This window comes from Diceros bicornis, chromosome 4 (assembly GCF_020826845.1).
Source record: "Diceros bicornis minor isolate mBicDic1 chromosome 4, mDicBic1.mat.cur, whole genome shotgun sequence".
Lineage (NCBI taxonomy): Eukaryota > Metazoa > Chordata > Mammalia > Perissodactyla > Rhinocerotidae > Diceros > Diceros bicornis.
In genome coordinates, this window is record NC_080743.1 from 77,637,053 (window position 1) to 77,658,049 (window position 20,997).

The following is a 20,997-nucleotide window of genomic DNA, read 5'->3' on the forward strand; positions in this document are numbered from 1 at the left end:
TTTACAAAAGTGGGATTAAACCTCTATGCTGCTAATTCTTTGCCACTCCTCTCATTGAAAGGTGGGGTCTATTTCCTCTCACCTGTGTCTGGGCTGAGCCTGAGGCTAGTTTTAACCAATTGTGGAACTAACACTGGGTAACTTCCAAGGCTGGGCCTTAAGAGATCTCAGCTTCTGCCTTAATCTCTTGGAAGGTCCTTCTTGGAGCCCAACTACCATGTGAGGAAGCCTAACCAGCCACATGGAGAGGCCCACAAGGAGAACTGAAGCCTGTGTCTGAGAATACCACAGAGCTCCCAGATGGCGGCCAGTATCAACCATCAACTATGTGAATGAGGTCCTTTTGGACCTTTCAATTACCCCAGAGCCCCAGTCAGTACCAAGTGATGCAGAACAATCCACTGAATCATAAGAAGTAATAAATCATCGTTTTAAACAACTAGGTTTTGGGGTAGTTTGTTAAAACAGCAATAGATAACTGAAATAATTACACATAATGTCAGCAAATGTTTATACAGTGCTAGGCATATGTGCTATGTGCTAGGCATGGTTATTAAATTCTTTATACATATGAACTCACACAATCCTCGCAATAACCCTATGAGGTAAGTACTGTGATAATATATTATTGTCCCCATTTTATAGATGAGGAAACTGAGACACAGGGAAATAAGAAACTTGCTCAGGTAAGTATACAGTGAGTCAGTGATGGGGCTGGGATTTGAACCGACGCAGTCTGTTAGGTTCCAGAGTCTGTGCTCTAGACCACCATACCCTACGACTTCTCTGCTGCTTTCTCTTATTTAAGATATCACGAACAACTTTCAGTGTCAATAAATAGCAATCTACAAAATTATACTTAAGGGCCACATGTTGAAATCTTGATTCAATCATCCAAAATATTAGCAATCGCTTCTAGTTTTGGGATTCTCTTCAGTGGATATATATTCTATTAAAGTCTTCAAGTTGTTGATAAAATTTGTTGAATAGAACAGAGCTCAGGAGTGAGCACCCTTGAACCCACTGACATCTCTTTCCAGAGTGACATCACTTAGCAATACTCTTTAAGTACAGATTGTTCAACAATCTGGAATCTGCTTAGTGTTCTATTGTCTTAGCCATTGGTTCCCAAGCACAGGCTGGGAGATAGGCCACATAGAAATCATGTGGGCACTTGTTAAAATACAGGTTCTCAGGCTTTGCCCCCAACTCTCCAGTAATAGAATCTCTGAAAATGAGGCCAAGGAATCTGCATTCTAATGGTCCTCCACATGATTCTGAAGACAGCTAGGTTTGGGAACCATTGATCTAATCTCCATTTCTCCTTCTCCATATTGATAGCTCTGTCAAATCCCATACCAAATTCCACGTACACTAAGTCTGTGAGAATCTTCTGGTCGTCATTTGAGAGATGTCCTGGCTCCACTCTTAACCAGTTATATGAGTTCATCTTTGGACTTTTTCATCCAGGAGATTGGATTAATTATTATAGTGGATGCTGTGGTGTGCCCACACATCCATTTTTCAAGATGGAGTCACTCATTCCCTCAACTGTTGGGAATGTTGGCTGCTGACAGTTTACAGGTGGTCCAAGGTCACAACTCCTCTATGAGTGTAGCCTGTATCCAGTGACTGGTTGATGAGGAAGTATGAAGACCCAGCCCCTAGCCTCAAGCTGAGCCAATCTGAAGAGCAATCCTATGAGGCTGACCTGAGAACTTTGTCACATCTGCTTCAAAGTGCAATTCATCCTTCTGCCCAATTTCTACTCCCTTCACTCACTCATAGGTGTGGATCCCAAGGACACTCCTCAGCAAACTTCCTGCACACAATCTCTATCTCAGTCTGTTTCCTAAGGAACCGATTACCACAATGACCTTTTGCTCCTGATTTCGATTGAATTGACAGCACAGACTCTCCTCTCAGGACTTTTTCGACCATCCTGGGCTCTCTGTGCAGCTTGAAGAGCATTGTCCTCTTCATCATCCTTCCATTCATTCCTCATTCATTGAGCAAACTTTTATTGTACTCCTACTATGTGCCAGGCCCTGAGCTCAGCCTGGGTAATCAGAGACTTGCCCGTGTCCCCAGTAGTGGAAAGAGAGTAAGCACTTAGGAGATGAATGGCTCCTTTGTTCCTTTGTCATTTGTTGACACTGTACCATTACCCAGGCTGTGGGACTAGCCCATCTTCTTGCTCTGAACATGACCCAATGGGCCTTATTATTGCTGGTCATGGTTGGCAAGACCCCTCTTTGTAGGTGCTTTAACCTTCCTGGGACCATTCTTACGGGTTTGTGTCTCTTTGTATTCCCTTCCAGCTCCTGTAGCCAGGCTGGTCAAGGGCCAACATAAATGTTTCATTCATTTAGGACACTATTGTCTATTTCATGCTTACTGGGCTTGGGGTAGTGCAAAATCTATGGGAAAGGATCTTAAGGCCTTCCAGAAGGGTTGGGGCAGAAGTAAGGGATCAGAGTTCAAATTTTCATCCAACAATCCATCTAGGAACTACCTATCTCAGGCAAAATGAATAAATCAGCCACATTTGCTGTTGCCACCCCTCTCTTTTGTCAACTCCAGCCCCTGAGGGCACTCTTCAGCTCTTTCTCTCCACTCCTTTCCATGGATTTGCAGCCTCCTTGTTTTCTCTTCTGCACACTTCCCCCTCCCTTTGCTGTCAATCATTTTCATTTTTCATTATTTTTCACTTGAACGAGACTGAGTCATAATGCACATTTTCCAGGGATCATCACATTTTAAGCTTTTTCTTATACCCTATTGCAACATGAAAGGCTTTGTGCAACGGACAAGGACAAGGCATCTGCAGACATTAAGAAAGCAGAGGGCTCTTTTCAGCCCTTTGCAATCACATCAAGTCCAAGGGCTCTTCATTGAACAGATTTAACAATCTAGCATAAAAGCAGAAACAACCCAATCCCAACACTCTCATTGTATAGATGAGAAACAGTGAGGTTGAGCAGTTTTCCAAAGTCACACAGCAGTAATTGCCGGAGTAGGAAAAGAAGGCACCTTCAGTTGGCAAGGAAAGAGTAGATGGATGGTACATTTTAGGAAGGGCTCTGCCTGTGGGAGGTGCTCATTTCTGGATACTGCCTCAGAGTATTACTTTAATTGATTACTTACAGAAATGGACCTATTCTTTTTTGTCAGGCCTCTTTTACCTGCTATCCCTCCACAGTGGGTCAAGACTAAGCCCTAAGTGCCCTTTTTTACTGGATCAGGAGCAAAAGAATCCAGGCTCTAGTCCACCTGGTTCCATCAGCTACGAGTTTTCTGACCTTAAAAACACCATTTAACTGCCATATCCTTAGTTTTCCAGCCTGGCCTTGCTCCCACAGTTGTGGGGTATCAGCCAGATAAAGCACACAAAATCTCTCTGAAAGATGGAGAGCATTTTGCAGCCTGTGGAGCCATTTTCCATCCTGCCTGTGCACTGGAATCCTCCATGGAGCTTGAAATGGCAGGGGTGGTGGCAGGTTGTTGTGAGGCAGTGCAGGGTCCTGGTGTCTGGGAAGTTTTTTTTAAGCTCCACAGGTGATTTTGATGCACAGCCAAGTGTGGAAACCACTGACAAAGTATAAAAGACAAGCAGGAGAGAGGAGATAAATTACACTGTTGGCTAAAAAGAAGTCTTAGATTATCTACCTGCACATTTTAAACTCTGTTTAGAGTGGATAACTAAGGGCCAACCTAAACAACAATGAAATTGCCTACCTCTTTCAGGGCACGCAAAACCCTAATCTCAGGTGCCTTTCCTTCTCCTAGAAAATATGTATATTACTTCAATGACATTGCTCTTACCTTGCAGTCACACTCTTACCTTTCTGACACACGTGTCAGGAAGCATCTCGACCTGCCTCCATCCTGAAGTCAGAATCCAAGTAACTTCTTTTATTCTTTGACATCTGAGTAATCACGCTGGCCCTGGTGTGTCCTTTCAGGTCCAAGAAAACAATCTGATTAGGTCCTGGGAAATGGATTCATGTAGCCCAAATCTCCATGGGTGATCTATAACGCAGACTGTGAATGTATTCCATGAGGCTATTCCGTCAGAGTCCTCCTTGTCCTTTTTCAAGAACTGAGTGGCCTTGAGCAAGCTGCTCAGTCTCTCCAAGTCTCTGAGATGATTATCACCACCTGATCATCACCCCTTATGAAATATTTCCTCCCTTGTAGCGGTTCTCTTGGGAGTGCCAGTTGAGTGTGATCGGAAACTTGCTGCAGTGGCCATAACATTAAAGAAAATGGGTAAGAATGAGAACAAATTTGAGGAACATTTCATTCAGTCCCTGAGACACCAATGTAGACAGCTGTTACTGCTGTCTGCCCAGCACCTCTTTCCCTTCCTCTGGGGACAGAACTTTCTTCCTTGGGGGAACTGCTCCTTTCTTCCTCCATATGGTTCTGGGCTGCTGATCAAAGGACACTGGCCCATTCCTCTGAGGCCACAGGGATGGGCATGTGACCCTGGCGTAACCGTAATAACATCCTACTCACCTGGCCACAGCAACTGGTATGGGGATTCATCCAAGGACCAAGCCAAAGAAAAAAAAAAAAAATCAGGGTTTTTTTCTAAATAAAGCTGGTGGGGAAAACTAACTTTTCTTTCTGGTCAAGTTTCTATATAACTGTGACACCAGAGCTGCCAAGTGAGAAGGTTGGGATGACGGGGCCACCATCCAGAGATGAGGCTGTGAGAGACAGAGATGGAAACAAGGAAAGAGAGCATGTTTTTATGGTGTCAAGTTCCATCTGACTGTCCTGGCATTATTTGGCAACTATTCTTCTGATTCTTTGAGCTACCCCGAGATTTTTCCCCAAAGCCTCTTTTTTACTTAAGCCAGGTTGTTTTAGAATTTCTGTCACTTGAAACCCAGAGCCTTGAAGGACAGAAACACTCTGACAGCTTTCCTCTCTATCGTATACTTTTTCGAAACTTCAAAAATTTGAGGCTCCGTGTGTCTAAGAACTGAGTGTATTCCAGCATTTCCTCGGTCAGAGTGTTGGATTGTTTGATGGTCACCTTGGCTATGCTGGGGACTATATTTCCCAGCACGCACTTCCCTGAATGATTGGTTAGAGTTGGCCAAAAGTGAGGTTGCATGAGATGTGGGAGGCAGCAGTGAAGCAGCAGCCATCAGGCTCTCTCTGAAGGCTGCTGTTGGCTGGAGCTGGCGAGAGACACAGAAATGCAGCCAGGCTCCTGTGTGTCGCCTCTCTGCTCTGCTCCATGACCACTGGCCCTGCTGACCAACGGTGACCTCATGCCCACCATCACATGCTTTGCTGCAAACTCACAGAGGCAGTAGCTACAAACAGCCAAAGTTCTTTCCAAGATTCTGCACTAGCCCCTTGGTGGCCCCATTCCAATAGCCAGACCTGCCTTGCTTCCTGTAAGTTCTACTTTGTTCACCCGCACCAGGGCTGGTTGGCAACTTTTCTACCATCTTTCAATTCCTCTTTTCAGATCTTTACTCTCCCAGTTCCTCCCACAATTGTGCAAGATCTAATTCTTATAATAACTTTCTTATTCCATAATACTCATAGTGGTTCTGCTGGCATAGTTTAACCCTAATACAAATGGTACTGGGTGAACCCTAACAAAGAAGATTCATGCTTCCTTTCTTTGCTTATGCCCACACCTAGTCCTTCTGTCTCTGTAGCTCTCTTCTCTGTTCACTGCATCTCTTTCATCTTTTCATATCTCTTCCATGTGTTTGTGGGAAGATCTGATGCTGTTCCTGCTCATCTCACCATTGCGCTATTTGCTGTCTCAAGCTACTCTTCTCTCCGACCTCTGCCTCGTTCACTTTCACACTATTTCCTACTCTCCATTCCAATCACAAGAATGGCTGGCTGGTAGCCTGGAGATTTAACACAGACAGGCATCCAGCTAAGGCAAATGCCGGGCCGTCCTGCCCAGTGCCTCCCACTCCTGATTTCCAATCAGGAAATGTCATTAGAGAAGGAAACAAATACACTCAAAGAGAACTTAACGGGCACTGAGTATGGCCTATAGTAGATGCCAAATAAATATTTTTAAATGAATTAACGTACTAAAAACTATTTGAGTTAAAATTATCAAGGAATATTTTAAAAATCAACATGGTATGCTGTTGATTGAATGCTGAGTTCATGAGTATAAAATTTCCACTGAGATGGGATCAAGGTCTCTTCCAGCTCTGTGATAATGGCTCAAAGGCCAGAGCCACTAATCCCAGCCCAGCCATTGCTCAATGTGCGACCTTGGTTGAGTCAGCTGGCCTTTCCAGGCTTTGGCTAGTCTATCTGGATCAATGAAGTAAACAGAGAAAGATTTTAAAATCACGGTATCTCAGGCTTGGAAGCAACCTTAGGGGTTATCCCTAATTCAGGCAGCTGACCCTTGCTTATCTCCATCTAGACTTTCCAGCGTCACTCAACCCTTCCCTCAGCTGGGGCCCTTTGGCCATGTGCCACTGTCCCACCACTGCGGGCAGAGGCTGGGGATGGTGACTCAGGCCTCTGCTGGGACTCTCTCCAAGAGTCGGGACAAGTGTCTAACAGCAGAATTTTCTTCATATGGAATTAGGTACCCTAAATTTTAAAAAGGACACTATTGTCCAGTTTGACATGAGACATGAACAGCAGAGTATAACTAGGTGAGGACTGAGAGAACTTGGAACATGCAAGAAGAAGAATAATTTATTACAAACAAGAATAAAGAGAGTAGCTACCACTATTGGGCATCTAGTACATGCTACACACTTTATATCTGTGTTAACATTCAATCCTCACAGCAACTCTACAACGCAGGTTGTGTCATCTCCAATTTACAAATGAGGGAATTGAGATCCAGTGATCTCCAGTAATGTGCCTCGAGTTGCTCAACTGGTAAGTGGCAGATTTGGGATGCCAGATACTTTGGAGTGACCCTGACTTCTGTTCTCTTTCCATGTATAACCCTATACCTCTATACCCGTCTCTCAGTCATGCTTCATTAAAGAGTCTTTTCCAGTTTTCTGGTAAGAAGGGAATTGGAAGCCAATGCATCATATCATTTTCATTTTTTATGGTTCATGTCACTTTGCTGCTATATGTCATGGACTTCCACCCTAGACTGTGGATTCCTCAAGCAAAGCAACCACGTGTCAGCATGTAGTTCCTACTTAGTGTTTGCTGAGTGAATGACTTAGAATCTGGATACGTGATCCTTATAGTACCTAATATAAGGGTGGCATACCTTATTTGAAAAAGCGACCTGGAAGTCAGACTGTACTGTCATGTCACTTAACAGCGAGTGACTACATGATGCTTTTTACTACCAGAGAGAGGTAAACCAAATGGGATCTGCAATACAATGTAAAATTTGAAGGCGATCACTGGTCACCTCCAACCCTTCTACTTTGCACGTTTTAGTGACTTAAAGAAACACTGATAAGAAAGGCCAGTACACACTTCAGAATTGCAGTGGACACACACTGGGTTATCTGCTCAGCTGTTTTTCTCTGGGTAGAGTTCAACCTCCCCTCACTCCCCTTCCAACACACACGCCATAACCACACTGCTCAGTGGTTCCAGGCAGCCATGTTTATGCTGTGATCTGCCCAGATCAGACTGACCAGATTCTTTCTTCCAGGAATTTGGAATTTGGAATATAGAGACACAAAGAAAGGGGGTTGTCTGGGTAGGCAGGCTCATCAACGGCAGCCCCCTGGAGGGGAAATCCACCATGACCTGCTGCTGCAGACCCAAGATCAGCCCCAGTAATTGCCCTTCCTGGGGCCAGTACAACACAGAAAAATACAACATGGAAATAATTAGACTCTCTATTAAACAACATACAAACACGCACACACAGATGGAATCAGAAAACTTGTTAGTTCTCAGGAATAAATATATAGAATTTGGAAATGAATTAATCTTTTCTCCCTGTTGCTTCCTGAACCTCTGTGAAGTCATCACAGCTTGCATTATTTCCTATTTCAGGCACTTCTAGAAGCCCATGAGCGGGCCTATGGAGGGCAAGAATGTGCCTGATTCACCTTTGTATTTCCCACAGGACTAACCGATCCCTGACCCTCCTCGGGCATTCAATGGACGTTGACGAAGTTGAATTAAATTTGATTGACCGTATTGACAATAGTAGTGAATTTGCATGTTTCTGGGGTAAACAATATTAAAACTCTACTCACATTTAATCACCTGTCCTTCTTTGTGTCCAGGTGTTATGTTACAATTAAGGAAACAGGTAGCCATTAGGTAAGTACATGTGCTTAAAAAAAAAGACGAAAGGGGAAATTCCTGGGGAAAATTTTGGTGCCCTTTCTCTGCCCTCAGCCTTCCTCATCGCCTCATGTCCCCAGCTCTGGGGCCATGCCCTCTCTGGGATCCCACACTAGATGTGGTGAGTTGTGTCCTAAGATGCAGTTAGGAAAGGGTGCAGAGGGCAATGGAGGGACGGCTGCCATTCATGGATACATCACCGAGCAGACTCTTTCCAGGGCCCTGGCTGCCATTCTGAGCTTTAGAACCAACTCTTTGGACACGGACAGTTGAGAGGCTTAGGGAGGAGCCAAGAATGAGCTGGGGTTAGAAATTCAGACATAAGGTGGTGAATGTGGGGGACAACAGCTCGACCCTGAGGAAATATTTTGTAGAGTCCTTTGGTGACTATGGGAGTAACCTCCTGTCTGAAGGGTTTGTTAGTCCACTGCGTTGGTCACCTAATTACCTAAAAACATTCATAAAGAACCAGGTGATGGTCTTGGTGAGATGGAGAAAGGTGCAGAGTCAAGACCGCAGTCCCAGACACTGAGAGCATTAAGGATGTGGAAAACACCCCTGCCCTCCAGTCAGGCATCCCTCGGCCAGTGCCCTCCATTCTTGCCCTCTCCCTGGCCTTGCCCTGGTCAACACTATGGAATGCTGACAGAGATGTGAATGTGGATGCAGCTGAAGATCTTGAACATTCAAACGCCTTCTCTGCTGGAATAATCCCAGAAAGTGGTTGGACAACAGAGAGGACGATGGACCCAGAGAGCTTAAAAAATATTTTTTATAAAACTGTTTTGCTATACTAAATACTGTATACTATATAAATGTAAAAAAAAAAAAATGGGCCTTGCACTTTGGGGGGCTTCCATTCATGTTTCAGGATTTCAGTGATAAGAAAATAGATTCTTGGGGCTGGCCCACTGGTGCAAGCAGTTAAGTGCGCGCGTTCCGCTGCGGCGGCCTGGGGTTCGCCGGTTCGGATCCTGGGCGTGCACCGATGAACCACTTGTCAAGCCATGTTGTGGCGGCATCCCATATAAAGTAGAGGAAGATGGGCATGGATGTTAGCCCAGGGCCGGTCTTCCTCAGCAAAAAAAGAGGAGGATTGGCAGACGTTAGCTCAGGGCTGATCTTTCTCACAAAAAAAAAAAAATATATGAGCTTATACTATACCATACATGTTATTTCATAACCTTATTTTTTTTACTCAAGAATATATCATGAACATATGTCCACGGTAATCAACAGATGTACATCATCATCCATCTTACTAGTTACATAGTATTCTATTCTATGGAGTTAGTATATATTTGTTTGATCAATTCCTATTGTTAAAACTTTACATTGTTTCCAATTTTTGTCATAATAAACCACATTTGATAAAGGTCCTTTTATAATATCTCTTCTCTCTTGTCTCTATCATTGTCTTAGGATAACTTCTTAAAAGTGTAATCTTTACTTGATTTTTGACACAGAGACATTCTTCCGTCTAGAAAAATTGTACCAGTTTATACCCCGCCCCCCAACAGCAGTGGTATCAAAGTCTTTTAAAAATAACTTTAAATTGGTTTCTATTAAATATTAAATACCTGAAGATAATATTTCTAACATATGAAGGACATAAAGACTAATAAAACACCTGTGAATCTACCACCTAGCTTAAGAGCTAGAACATCACGATCTCCTAGAAGCCCCCGCCCTCCAACCCCTCCCTGCAGCCCCCCTCAGAAGAAGAATCCACCTTCCTGAGCTGAGTCTCTATCAGTTCTTGTTTTTCTTTAGTTTTACCACATAAGCTTGCATCCTTTAACAATATAGGACTTCGTTTTGCATGCTTTTCCTTTACATAAATAAAATTGTACTTTGTATGTATTCTTTTATGACTTGCTTTTAAAAAACATTTGTCAGTGAAGTACATCATACATACAAAAAAGTGCATCGGTCATTAAGCGTTCAGCTTGATGAAATTTTCTCAGCATGAACATACCCCCAGATCAAGACACAGAACACTGTTAGCACCCCAGAAGCCCTCCTTGACCCCCTCCCAGTTACTATGTCCCTCCAAGGGGAACCAATATTCTGACTTAAAACATCATAAAATTTGTATAAATGGAATCAGAGTGACTAACTTTAGACACTCAATTTATGTTCCTGCATGCTGCTGCATGTTGCCATAATCATTCGTTGTTATCGCCGTGTAGTGTTCTAGTATATGACTATATTACAATTTATATATCTATTTACCTCTTGATGGATATTTGGGTTTCTTCCAGTGTTTGCTATGACAAACAAGGATATTATAAACATTCTCATATGTGTCTTCTTATGTCCAAATGCTAAGGTTTCTTTAGGAAAAATTAGGAATGAAATGTCAGGGTCATAAAATATAGTTATTGTTAGCTTTACTAGGTAACGTCAGATGTGAACTCACCACTTACCACTAAAAATAAAAATCTTTGCCAATCTAATAGGTAAAAATTTAAATCTCATTGTTTAAAATTGGCATTGCTTTCCTTACATTTATTGCACTATTACGTTTTTTTAAAGATGTTCATTAGCCATTTGTATTTTTTCTTTCGTGGATTTTCTGTATCCTTAATCCATTTTTCTGTTGGTTTCTGTTGTTTTCTGTTGCTAGTATTTTTCTTAATGATTTTTAAAGACTTTTATATATTAAGGACAGTACTTGTTAGTCTGTTATGAATGTTGCAAATATATTCCCTACAATTTGTTTTTTTTTAATTGAGATATAATCGACATACAACATTATATTAGTTTCAGGTGTACAACATAATTCGATATTCGTATACATAGCGAAATGATCACCACAGTAAGTCTAGGTAACATCTATTGCCACACATAATTACAAACTTTTTTTCTTGTGATGAGAACTTTTAAGATTTACTCTATTAGCAACTTTCAAATATGCAATACAGTATTATTAACTATAGTCACCATACTGTACATTACATCCCCAGGACTTATTTATTTTTATCTGGAAGATTGTACCTTTTGACTCCCTTCACCCATTTTACCCATCCCCCACCTCTGGCAATCACCAATCTGTTCTATCTATCTATGAGTTTGGTTTTGTTTTTTTAGATTCCACATATAAATGAGATCATACAGTATTTGTCTTTCTGTCTGACTTATTTCATTTAACATAATGCTTAGCATAATGTTTTTATCTTAGCCACGCTTAAACTTACTTTTCCACTCCAGGATGACCTGCTTGTTAAGGTGGCTTTATTTTTCACAGACACGGTGCATCTGGATAGTTTTCCAAAATTGCTGACCAGAGGTAGCAATGGCTGGGTCAAGGTGTGACGCAGATGTTCTTTCTGCACATTTTAGAAGCAAAAGTGGTGACGAAGTTTCCATTATCTGGAGACCTGTCTTCATCATACAGAGAATGAAGAGTGAACTGAGCTGTGCTAGGGCCAATTCTTCGCTTCTTATGCAAGGAGTGGAAGTAATGGTTGTTTCTCCCCAGAAGCCAGCAAATAGGCTGGGCTTATTACAGCAGGGAGGTTTCACCAAAGTGAGATCACCTGCGGGACGAAACTGCCCGCCAACAACCACCAAATGAACTCTCCAGCAATAGCCTGGCACGGGCTCCCCTCCCACAGGGGTTGTTGATTGCTCCAGCTTTTATAATCCTCAAGCCCTATTCCAAGGAGCTTTTGTGGTTTCAATCAATGTGCTTCTGGGAATAAGTGCCCTTATTATTCCTAGTTCACATTATTTGCCGTGCTCTTATACCACAGTGACATAATACTCTTTGTGCGGCTATACAATCACAGTCCTTTCAGGAATCTCTAAGAGCTTTCTAATTAGGACCTATGACCACACGACAGATGGAGAAACTGAAGCCCAGAGACAGGGATGACAAAGCTTCACCTTGGTCATAAAGGGGCCAAGGCCAGGTCTGACTCCTACTTGGAGGGCCAGGGTCACCTAGGAAGTTTAGCTATTAAATTGAGGACTGAGAACTAGAAATGCCTGGTATTGGTTGGGCAATAATTCTCAGCAGCTAGGCTCCTAGGACCAGAAACTGTATTAAGGCTAAGTCATTTGAAACTGAATTCTGCATTAAGTAATTAAACTTAATCGACTTCCTATGATGTGCCAGGCACCATGCTGGACACCGGGCATGCAAAGATGCACTCCTAATCCTCACTTTGGATGTTCACAGCCTAAATAGAAGAAGAGATAGACATGTAAGCAGAGAGTTGTAAGAAGCTGGGTGCTTTAACAGACAGTAGACGAGAAGGCTGGGGTAGCACCTAGCTCTGCGGGGCTTTTAGGGAAAGCTTCTTGGAGGAGGACTTTCCACCTGGGTAAATCTTCAGAGATGGACTGAGCTTGCTAGGCAGAACTAGGGGGAGAAAAGCATGGCGTGCTGGAGGCCAAGTGCGTACAAAGGCCTGGAGGTGTGAGATGCGCTTCCCAGGGTTCAGGGAACAGTGAGAACGTCAACAGGTCTAAAGTGGCCATGGTTATCCCACTGTTCTTTCTCTCTTCTATTTTTGTAGCCAAAACTCTATTTTTATTCTCAATATCTTTTTATTCTCAATAACTTATTTGGGATGTTAAAAAGACTGAACACTGTTTTTTTTTTGTCTTTGCATTATTGCTTTAACCTTCCACTTCTCCTCAGGGCATTGTGGACGTCTCTGACTAGGGAAAGATCTTGTATCAGGGAGCGCCCCAAAGAAAAGCACAAAGATGAAAATTTCACTGTATTCCAGGAGACACCTGGGGATCTCAGGGAACTCTGTGCAGGAACTCAGCTGGGCCATCTCCTTTTACCATCTGTATAGCAAAAACATGGTCTTGGATGACTGCGAGGTTACCTGTCACAGGTCTGGCACCAGAGGGAGGTCCTGTGGTTCAAAGCTTGTGGAGTAGAAGGTGTCGATGAAAGCAGATGGGGATGGGGATGCAAGGGGAGAACATGAGCTGGCCAGCTATCTAATAGATGATCCGTATAAGAGTGAAAACATCAGAATTGAGCTCTATGAGTGTGATTTGCAGCTGGCTCTGGAGTCAGGCTGGATTGGAGTGGTGAGAAACCAAAGGCCACCTCTGGCTTCCTCTCCTTGCCTCTCTCTTCCTTGGTATCTTTCGTTGCCCATTCTGCCTCCCATGGGGTCTTCTGGGCAGCACTTTACATACCTCCTCAGTCGATGAGAATAATAATGTGGTGTACTTCTCAAGTCTCACCTCAGTGCAATTCTGGCACCTCAGCTAGGCCTTGGCACTATGGACGAACACTGATTACCCTGACATGTGACAATCAAAGCAGGATTCTACCTGCTGCAGTGCTTGTGTATAACAGGCACTCAACCAGTCCATGAAGAAGAAGGTCAGGGAGAAAGAAAGGGAAGGAGGGAGGAAGGATGGACAAGGAAGAAGCTAGCTGGAAACAGTGAAACCCAAATCACCCAAAGCCACAACAAATTCTAAATTCTGACAAGAGAAGGTCATTGCTGGAGGAGAGCGAAGATGACTCTAAGGAAAGAGATGGATGAATGGTCTTTTTTTTTTAACTTTCTTGCCAGCTCTAGGCACTGGTCCACTCTCTCCTGCCTCAGACCTCATGTCAGAGCCTGAGCTGCATGCTAGGCCCCCACTGGGCCTCTGCAATACCAGTGGGCTGTGTTCCTGCCTGTGCACTGCTCGGAGCTCAGAAATAGTAAAAAGCTTGCTCTACAGCTCTTGTCTTCGAGGTGAACATCGGTTCAGCAGGCAGATCAGTCAGGACTGCTCCATGCAGGGATGTGAACGAAGGGCTGGAGGCCAGAGAATAGTCAGAGGCTGAGGAGGGGTGGGAAAGTGGAGGGAGCTGTTTGTTCTCATCAGCAGGACGTAGTAACCTTAGCCACCACACGTCCACCTTTATGCTGACCCTCAGGGCCAGACAGCCTCACTGCTTCACACAAGATTGAATATGATACAGGCTGTGGGGGAATCCTGACTATTGTGCCTGGCTGGAGAATCAGAATGTGGAGGATGGGACAAGCTTTTCAGTGATGGAGAGAAGAGTACGCAGGTGGAGGGAAAATAGGAACAAAGCCCTGATGGCAAGAATGTACAAACTGAGCTCATGGGACGCTGAGGGAGCTGGTTTTACCACAGACTGGAATATTCACAGAGGTGTGGCGGGAGGTGAGGCCTGGCTCTAGGTCAGCGTCTCACTGTGGAGGGTCTTAAAGGGTAAGACTGAAGAATTCAGGCCGTAGCAGGAACCCAATGGGAATAAAAGTTTTGGACCAGACGAGTGAATTGGGAAGCAATGGGAAGTAAGGATTGCTCAGAAGAGAAAGAGACTAGAAGAAAGGAAAACAGGAAGAGAAAGCAATGTTCCAGGAAGATATGATGAGGTTGTGAACTACGTGACTAGAGCAGGAACAGAACGGAGGAAACGCTGTGGACAGTTCCCCTTCCTCAGAAGTAGGACAGCTTCTCTCCTGCCTAGACACATATCTCATATAAACAAACCCAGATACACATTTAGGAGGTGAGAGAAAACACAACCTCTTCACCATCCCTCTCTTCTCAGCTGTCAAGCCCCTAATGCCCACTTCTTCTGTTCCCTCTATCCCATTCTGGCCAATGGCCAGAGGCATTTGCTCTAAGGACAGAGTCATGTGGGGGTTATTTATATCTGCAGCTGCACTGCCTGAGCCCTCTGTCTGGAGGGCATGTGCTTGGTGGGGAGTAGGGCCACATCCCATCTTCCAGGCAGAGCCCTTGGCTGGGGAGTCTGCAGCCTGCATGAGGTCCTGCTGATGGAATGGGGCCAAGAGGTCAGATGGTCCATCCCTCTGCCTCCAGAGAGGCCGTCGGCAAACGCGAGATCTCTGTGGTTGGACAGAATAGCTAACACAGTCCAAATGCCTCCTTCCTTTAGTATTTAATTATTTTCACAGTTCACTAAGTTCTTCCTTTTACCCAACCTAAACTTTTTATTGCAATTTTAAGTCTCCTTGCTTCATGGTCTGTGTTTCGGGAAGATGGCAACTCTCCAAAACCTTGTCAGTAGGGAAACAGTTCTGATCAGTCAGGTAGAAAATGTCCATTGAATCATGGGGCTTGTGTCCAATAGATTTGATGGCAAGAACTCACTTTGGATAATAGCCCATTTATTTTGCAGTTGCTAAATAACTCAGAAAGAATGACAGAGAAGCCTGGGTTGGCTCATTGTGCTGGTAACACTTCCCGTTTTTTCCTCCCCCCAGTGCTCAAGGCTTGTGCTGACAAGGAAGCCTGATGGATGTATATGCCTCCTCCCAAGAGAAAAAATTCCTCTTGAGTGTAAGAAATGTCAGACCCTTTAGGTCCACAAATGACCTGGAAAATCATCTTCCTTTGAGGCAGAAATGACCTGGAACATGACTGTTTTATAAGGCTGTAGTTTCTTTCCCCACTGTTCTTTGGGGCTGTGCTGGCCACTTCACCACAGAGACGGAAAGCAACCACCATTGGGTGGACCCCAGAAGCAGCAGGCTTTGTGCACAGTTATCACATTTAACTTTCACAACTCTTCAACAGGGCAGTTATTAGCCCCATTTCACAGATAAAGAAGCCAAGGCTCACAGGGATGTTATGAGAGGAAACTGAGACTCAGAGGATAGCCAGGGAGCTGATGTGAGGTGTGGGACAGTGGAGGGAGCTGTTTCTTCCCATTAACAGACTATGGTAATTTTAGCCATCATTTGCCCACATTTACGCCAACTCTGAGGGTCAGGCAGCGAACCGTACACAAGACTGGATTTGATATTGGCTGCAGAGGGATACCAAGTATCACGTCTGGTTGGAGGAATCAAGGTGAGGGTGTTTCTGCTGGGTCTGGAAGGACAGATGAATTTTTCAATGTGGTGTAATTGGGGGTCAGGGGAGACTGTATACTCTTTAGAGCTATTTCTCTATGACCAAGGTTGTGGAGTTTTCCATCTCCCTCAACTGAAGAAGGAGGTTAAGATTGCCGTGAGGGGTTTAGGTTGGATATAAGAAAAAACAATGAGCTGTGAAGATGGTTAGATACCAAAAGAGCAGATGCTCAGGGTGAGAAAGCTTTTCTGAAAGGCCACACAGAAAACAGCAGCGACTCTGACCTGGATAGTTCTGTCCAAACCCATTCCTTTCCCTTTTCACTGGTGAAAACAATCAACCACAAAGGAAGCTCAGGACCCCCACCCAGCATAATCAAGGCCAGGGTGGGTTTCTCACAGCCTTCCCTCCCACAGTCTGTGCAAAAACAAGGAGTGGCATGGCCGTGAACCCAAGGAGGTTGTTCATCATTGTATTCCCAGTTCCTGGTACCCTGTATGCGTTCAATAAACATTTGGTGAATAAATAAAAGGTCATCTGTTTTCAAAACTGTTTGTGTCCTTATTGGCCTAGACACAAGGCCTTTGGCATAGATCCAGGAAATCTGACTTCACAAACTCCTGCTCAGATGCATGTTGCTGACTGAGCTACAGCGCCCTCTGTAATGTAAGAAGAGGTACCTTCAGTGCTCAGGGTGAAGGAAAGGGGCTTTCCATCAGCTACTCCCGGTCAGCCACTCGGGGGAGGGGGTCAGCGGGAGGAAGTGCTTAGGACAGACTCATGGGTGCTCTCCTGTGTCAAGGGCCCTCAAGGAGAGATTCCAGACACGCTCACTCCCTGTGAGAGACAATTCTAGCCAGGACTAATATGCTTTTGAGCAACCCGGGGGACACTGTAACCGCTAAGTAGGATAGACCTGATGTTGTTTAAGTGATTCCATGATTATAGTCATTTCTCCTGAATGCCCTGATACTTTGAAATGTGACATTGAGGGGTTTGTGTCATCCAGCAGCCTGGCCAGAATCAGCAGTAATTTCTGCAACAAGAGACAATACTGAGTTCTTTTTGAGTGTAAACTCCTATCTCCTCAAGGCTAAATATTGACTTTACACTTTAGGAGTGTATCTTTTTTCCAAATGCTCTTTGTTCCTCTCTGGCTTTCAAGTAGTAGATACCCAATTGCTTCTCATTATGTCACGAAGAGTCTCCCTGAGAAGGGACGCTTGCAATCTAAGTGCTGCAAAAGGAGAAAATGCCAAAGGATGGCCAGTTTTCTAATAACCTGTCCTGACTGCTACATACAAGGGGAGATACTATTAGAATTTCAGAAATGACGTCTTTTGTGTTCTGTCAACAGCTTTGATAAAGCCCTCTCCACATTCTCTAAAAATAGAGGTCTTTAAGTAGCTTGAGGGCTCTCCTTGTCAGTTTCCTTTTGCATTTCCCACCCCTGGCTCAGGGCCTGGCATTGCATCAGCTCAGGCCAGGAAAGTCCCTCTCCCCCACTTGCATTTCTTCAGTAGGCTTTTCATCTGCTTCTCCTATCTGTGGAGGGGACTTCAGAGCTGACTCTCCTAATCACCTGATGTCTGTCTCTACTGGTGGGTGGGGTGGGGAAGGGAAAGCAGGGTGGGGACACAGTGTTAACAATTTGCTCTCACTTTGCTCATCTCCTCAGGGTGAGAAGACACATAAAAGCATCATTAGCTTTCACTGCTTCCAGTGGGGGAGGGAACTCCAGGCAACACAACCTATTTTCACTTTCCACGGTCTTGGGAAACAGGAGAACTAGCCATTGATATCGCCTCATAATTCCTCAGTCTAATTCAGCTCTATTTTATTTGTCCTAGTCCTCTATTTTAAACATTTTTGATTCATAGCCACAAATAAGCTTCATCAAAATCCACAAATGAAATCTCCCCAGACAACCAAAAGGTGAAGTAGAGACTATTTCTTCTCTGCATACAATCTGATTTTCTTTAACTCATCCTGAATTTTGAGAGTATTGGGTAGATGTTCCTTTTCCTGATTGTTCTAATTCATTTGGTATTATCTCACTTTTATAATTTTACTAAAGAAAACTATCTGGAAACAATAAAAATATTTTTAGTCTCAGTTTGCCAGCTAGGTATCACTAGACAAGAGCTAGTCTGTAGACATGATCTATAAGGAAGACAATCCCAAACTCATTTCACCAAGTTTCAATCTTTAACCAGACCTAAATAACAAACAAAGAGGACCATTACTGTACCACAAACGTGACTGTGCAGGAGAGAACTGCTCCGGGAGAGATGCGCAAGTAAGCAGGAAGATAAGGGAAAAAATATAGATGGAAAAATGTTTTGTAACTGTAGTAGATTGGAAAACAGTAAATTTACAACATTCAGCATTCTTCATTAGAATGTGGAAATTAATGGCTCCAGGTCTTGGTATGTTATTTAAGGATAAAGACATGACTTGTTCTGTTTAAATCTCAATTATATATAAAAATTAAATTGCTCATAGAATGAGTACTTTAGACTGGGAGATAACACAGGATAATGAACTGGCTCTAGTCGAGCCAATAAAATACACAACCCATGTGTTAAAGGTCTTTGCATTCTTGGGCAAGAAATGGAAAGGAAGACCATAACCTCCTGCAGTGCTGTTGGTAAGAAATCTAAGCCAATTCACCAGAATTTTGGACTTCTCAGTACATCCCACCATACTTTTAATGTTGGTGACTGATGAAGGCTAAATCTAAGGGTGCATTATAGAAAGAAGAGGGGTGGGTGTTTGGTTGAGGAACACAGTATTATATTACCAGGAGCAAAGCAAACACACAAACGAGTAACTTCCTTGTCATCTACACACTCTTCCATGAGAAACTTTTGGTGTGTCTAAGAATTCCAACGTAGACCCCTTATCTAGAAACCTACTTAAGAGTTATCTAGGTCCTACGGCAATAGTGAATCTCACTTCTTCACTTCTCACACTTGTACTGTCCAATTCTCTAGGCAGTAGCCACCTGAGGCTATTTAAATTTAACTGAATTAAAAGTAAATAAGATTCAATCACACTAGCCATATTTTAGATCCTCAGTAGCTAGATGTTGCTGGTGGCTGTATTGCATAACGCAGACTTAGAACATTTCCATCATCCCAGACAGTTCTATTGCACAGCGCTGCATATACCCTACATACCGGGTGCCAGGGTCATCTTATCCCTATATACCGCTGGCAGATACTGGCACAGAAAGATCAAGTGATCTATCCAAGGATCCATGGCAAGTGAGTCTTAGAAACAGAACTTAAACTGACATCTCTGGAACCCTGTCTGAGGATCTTGTTTGGTTGGTTTGTTCTTCTCTGAACCTAATAACATGACAAGTGACTTACAGGCTCCAGATGCAAATTACCTGCCATCTTGGTTGGTTTGAGCTAGAAAGGTCATTTCACAAGATCTCTTAGTTTAAGCTGGAATACAACCTTTAATTTCTAAATAATCAATATACTATTGCTATCACCATTGAAGGCAAGCAGTAGCTTTAGAAAATATTTTCATAATTTTCTTTGTACATTTGTCTTTAAATATTTTAATTAAATAGGATTTACAGCACTGTAGTAGACATAAATTCCATTTTGTTTAGGTTAGCATGAAGTTATTTTGTTATTACTCAATGTATCCAAATTGAATACGAGGGAAGATAGCTTAAATGTGTGTTTAGTAGCAGAGAAAAGGTAACTTTTATTTTGAATAAATAAAAGGTAACTTTTATTTTGAAAAAATGCTAAGATTAAGAACTGATCTAACACTGTGAAAAATAATACTAGGGAGGATAATAATAACAGCAGTAAAAATATTATATATCTGCTTACTACATGCTAGGCACGTTCTAAGTGCTTTACATACATTAATTCTATGTTAACTCACTTAATCCTCACATCTACCCCATGAAGCACTATTATGCTTCCTGATTTTAGGAACTGTGGCATAGAGAGATGGAGCAGCTTATTCAAGCTTACAAAGTTAGGTAGAGAGAGGATTCGGACCCGGGTAGTGTGGCTCCAGAGGTTCACAGCCACCGGGTTATACTGCAGAGTCACTCAACACTGAGAAAAATTAGTCCTGTCTTCCTAGAATCAATCAGCCAGTGCCCTTTATCCATATTTCTAAAATCAGGGAACATGCTCATTCATAATCAGTTATGTGTATCTTTCCTTTCTGCATCTTTCCTTGAGTGTTTTTTTTTCTTTTCACTCATTAATGTAGTGTTGAAATTATAAAGTTTCCCTCCATTCAAATAATTGTTTAACAGTTGATGTCAAAAATGCAGTATATATTCTACCAAACACAAAATCAAAGAGTTCCAATCCTGGATCTAATGGACATACTGAAATAAAATAGCCTTTTTTGCTTCATAATTTTCATACTCTGAACTATTTGTATTTGTTTTTATTTTCATAATTCCTTTCCAAATTTGTGCCAGGGGCCCTACAGCACAGCAAATCAGAGCTATAGCTATCAAAAGCATATCTTTTAAGAACATAATATTTGCGAAGGTCTCAAAGGGAATTAGAGGAATTGGTGGCTTACAAGATTTGCTCCAGAATTCTGGAGAATTCTGCCTTGAAACACTACCAGAAACCTAAAAGTGACAATATAAAATTTCATTCTGAAAACAGCAACTTAATTAAAAAAAAATTTTTTTTCCCAATTTAAGAATCTTTTTTTGTCTTTAGTCTTTCAGTCACCTGATCACAAAACTCTAGCCTGGAGTCAAGAGATTCAGTCTAATTCAGTCATTTTACAGACAAGGAAACTAAAGTCTACAGAGATGAAGCACTTGTCCCAGGTCACAGAGCTAATTCATCAGAGTGAGAAACGGAACCTGGGCTTTCT

The 20,997-nt window shown here is 43.0% G+C and overlaps 1 protein-coding gene across 1 annotated transcript in view; it reads right to left on the reverse strand.

Annotated features, from left to right (window-relative positions):
• INTS7 (integrator complex subunit 7) overlaps positions 1–20,997 on the reverse strand; it is a 340,989-nt gene that overhangs the window by 228,564 nt on the left and 91,428 nt on the right. The window lies entirely within an intron of this gene.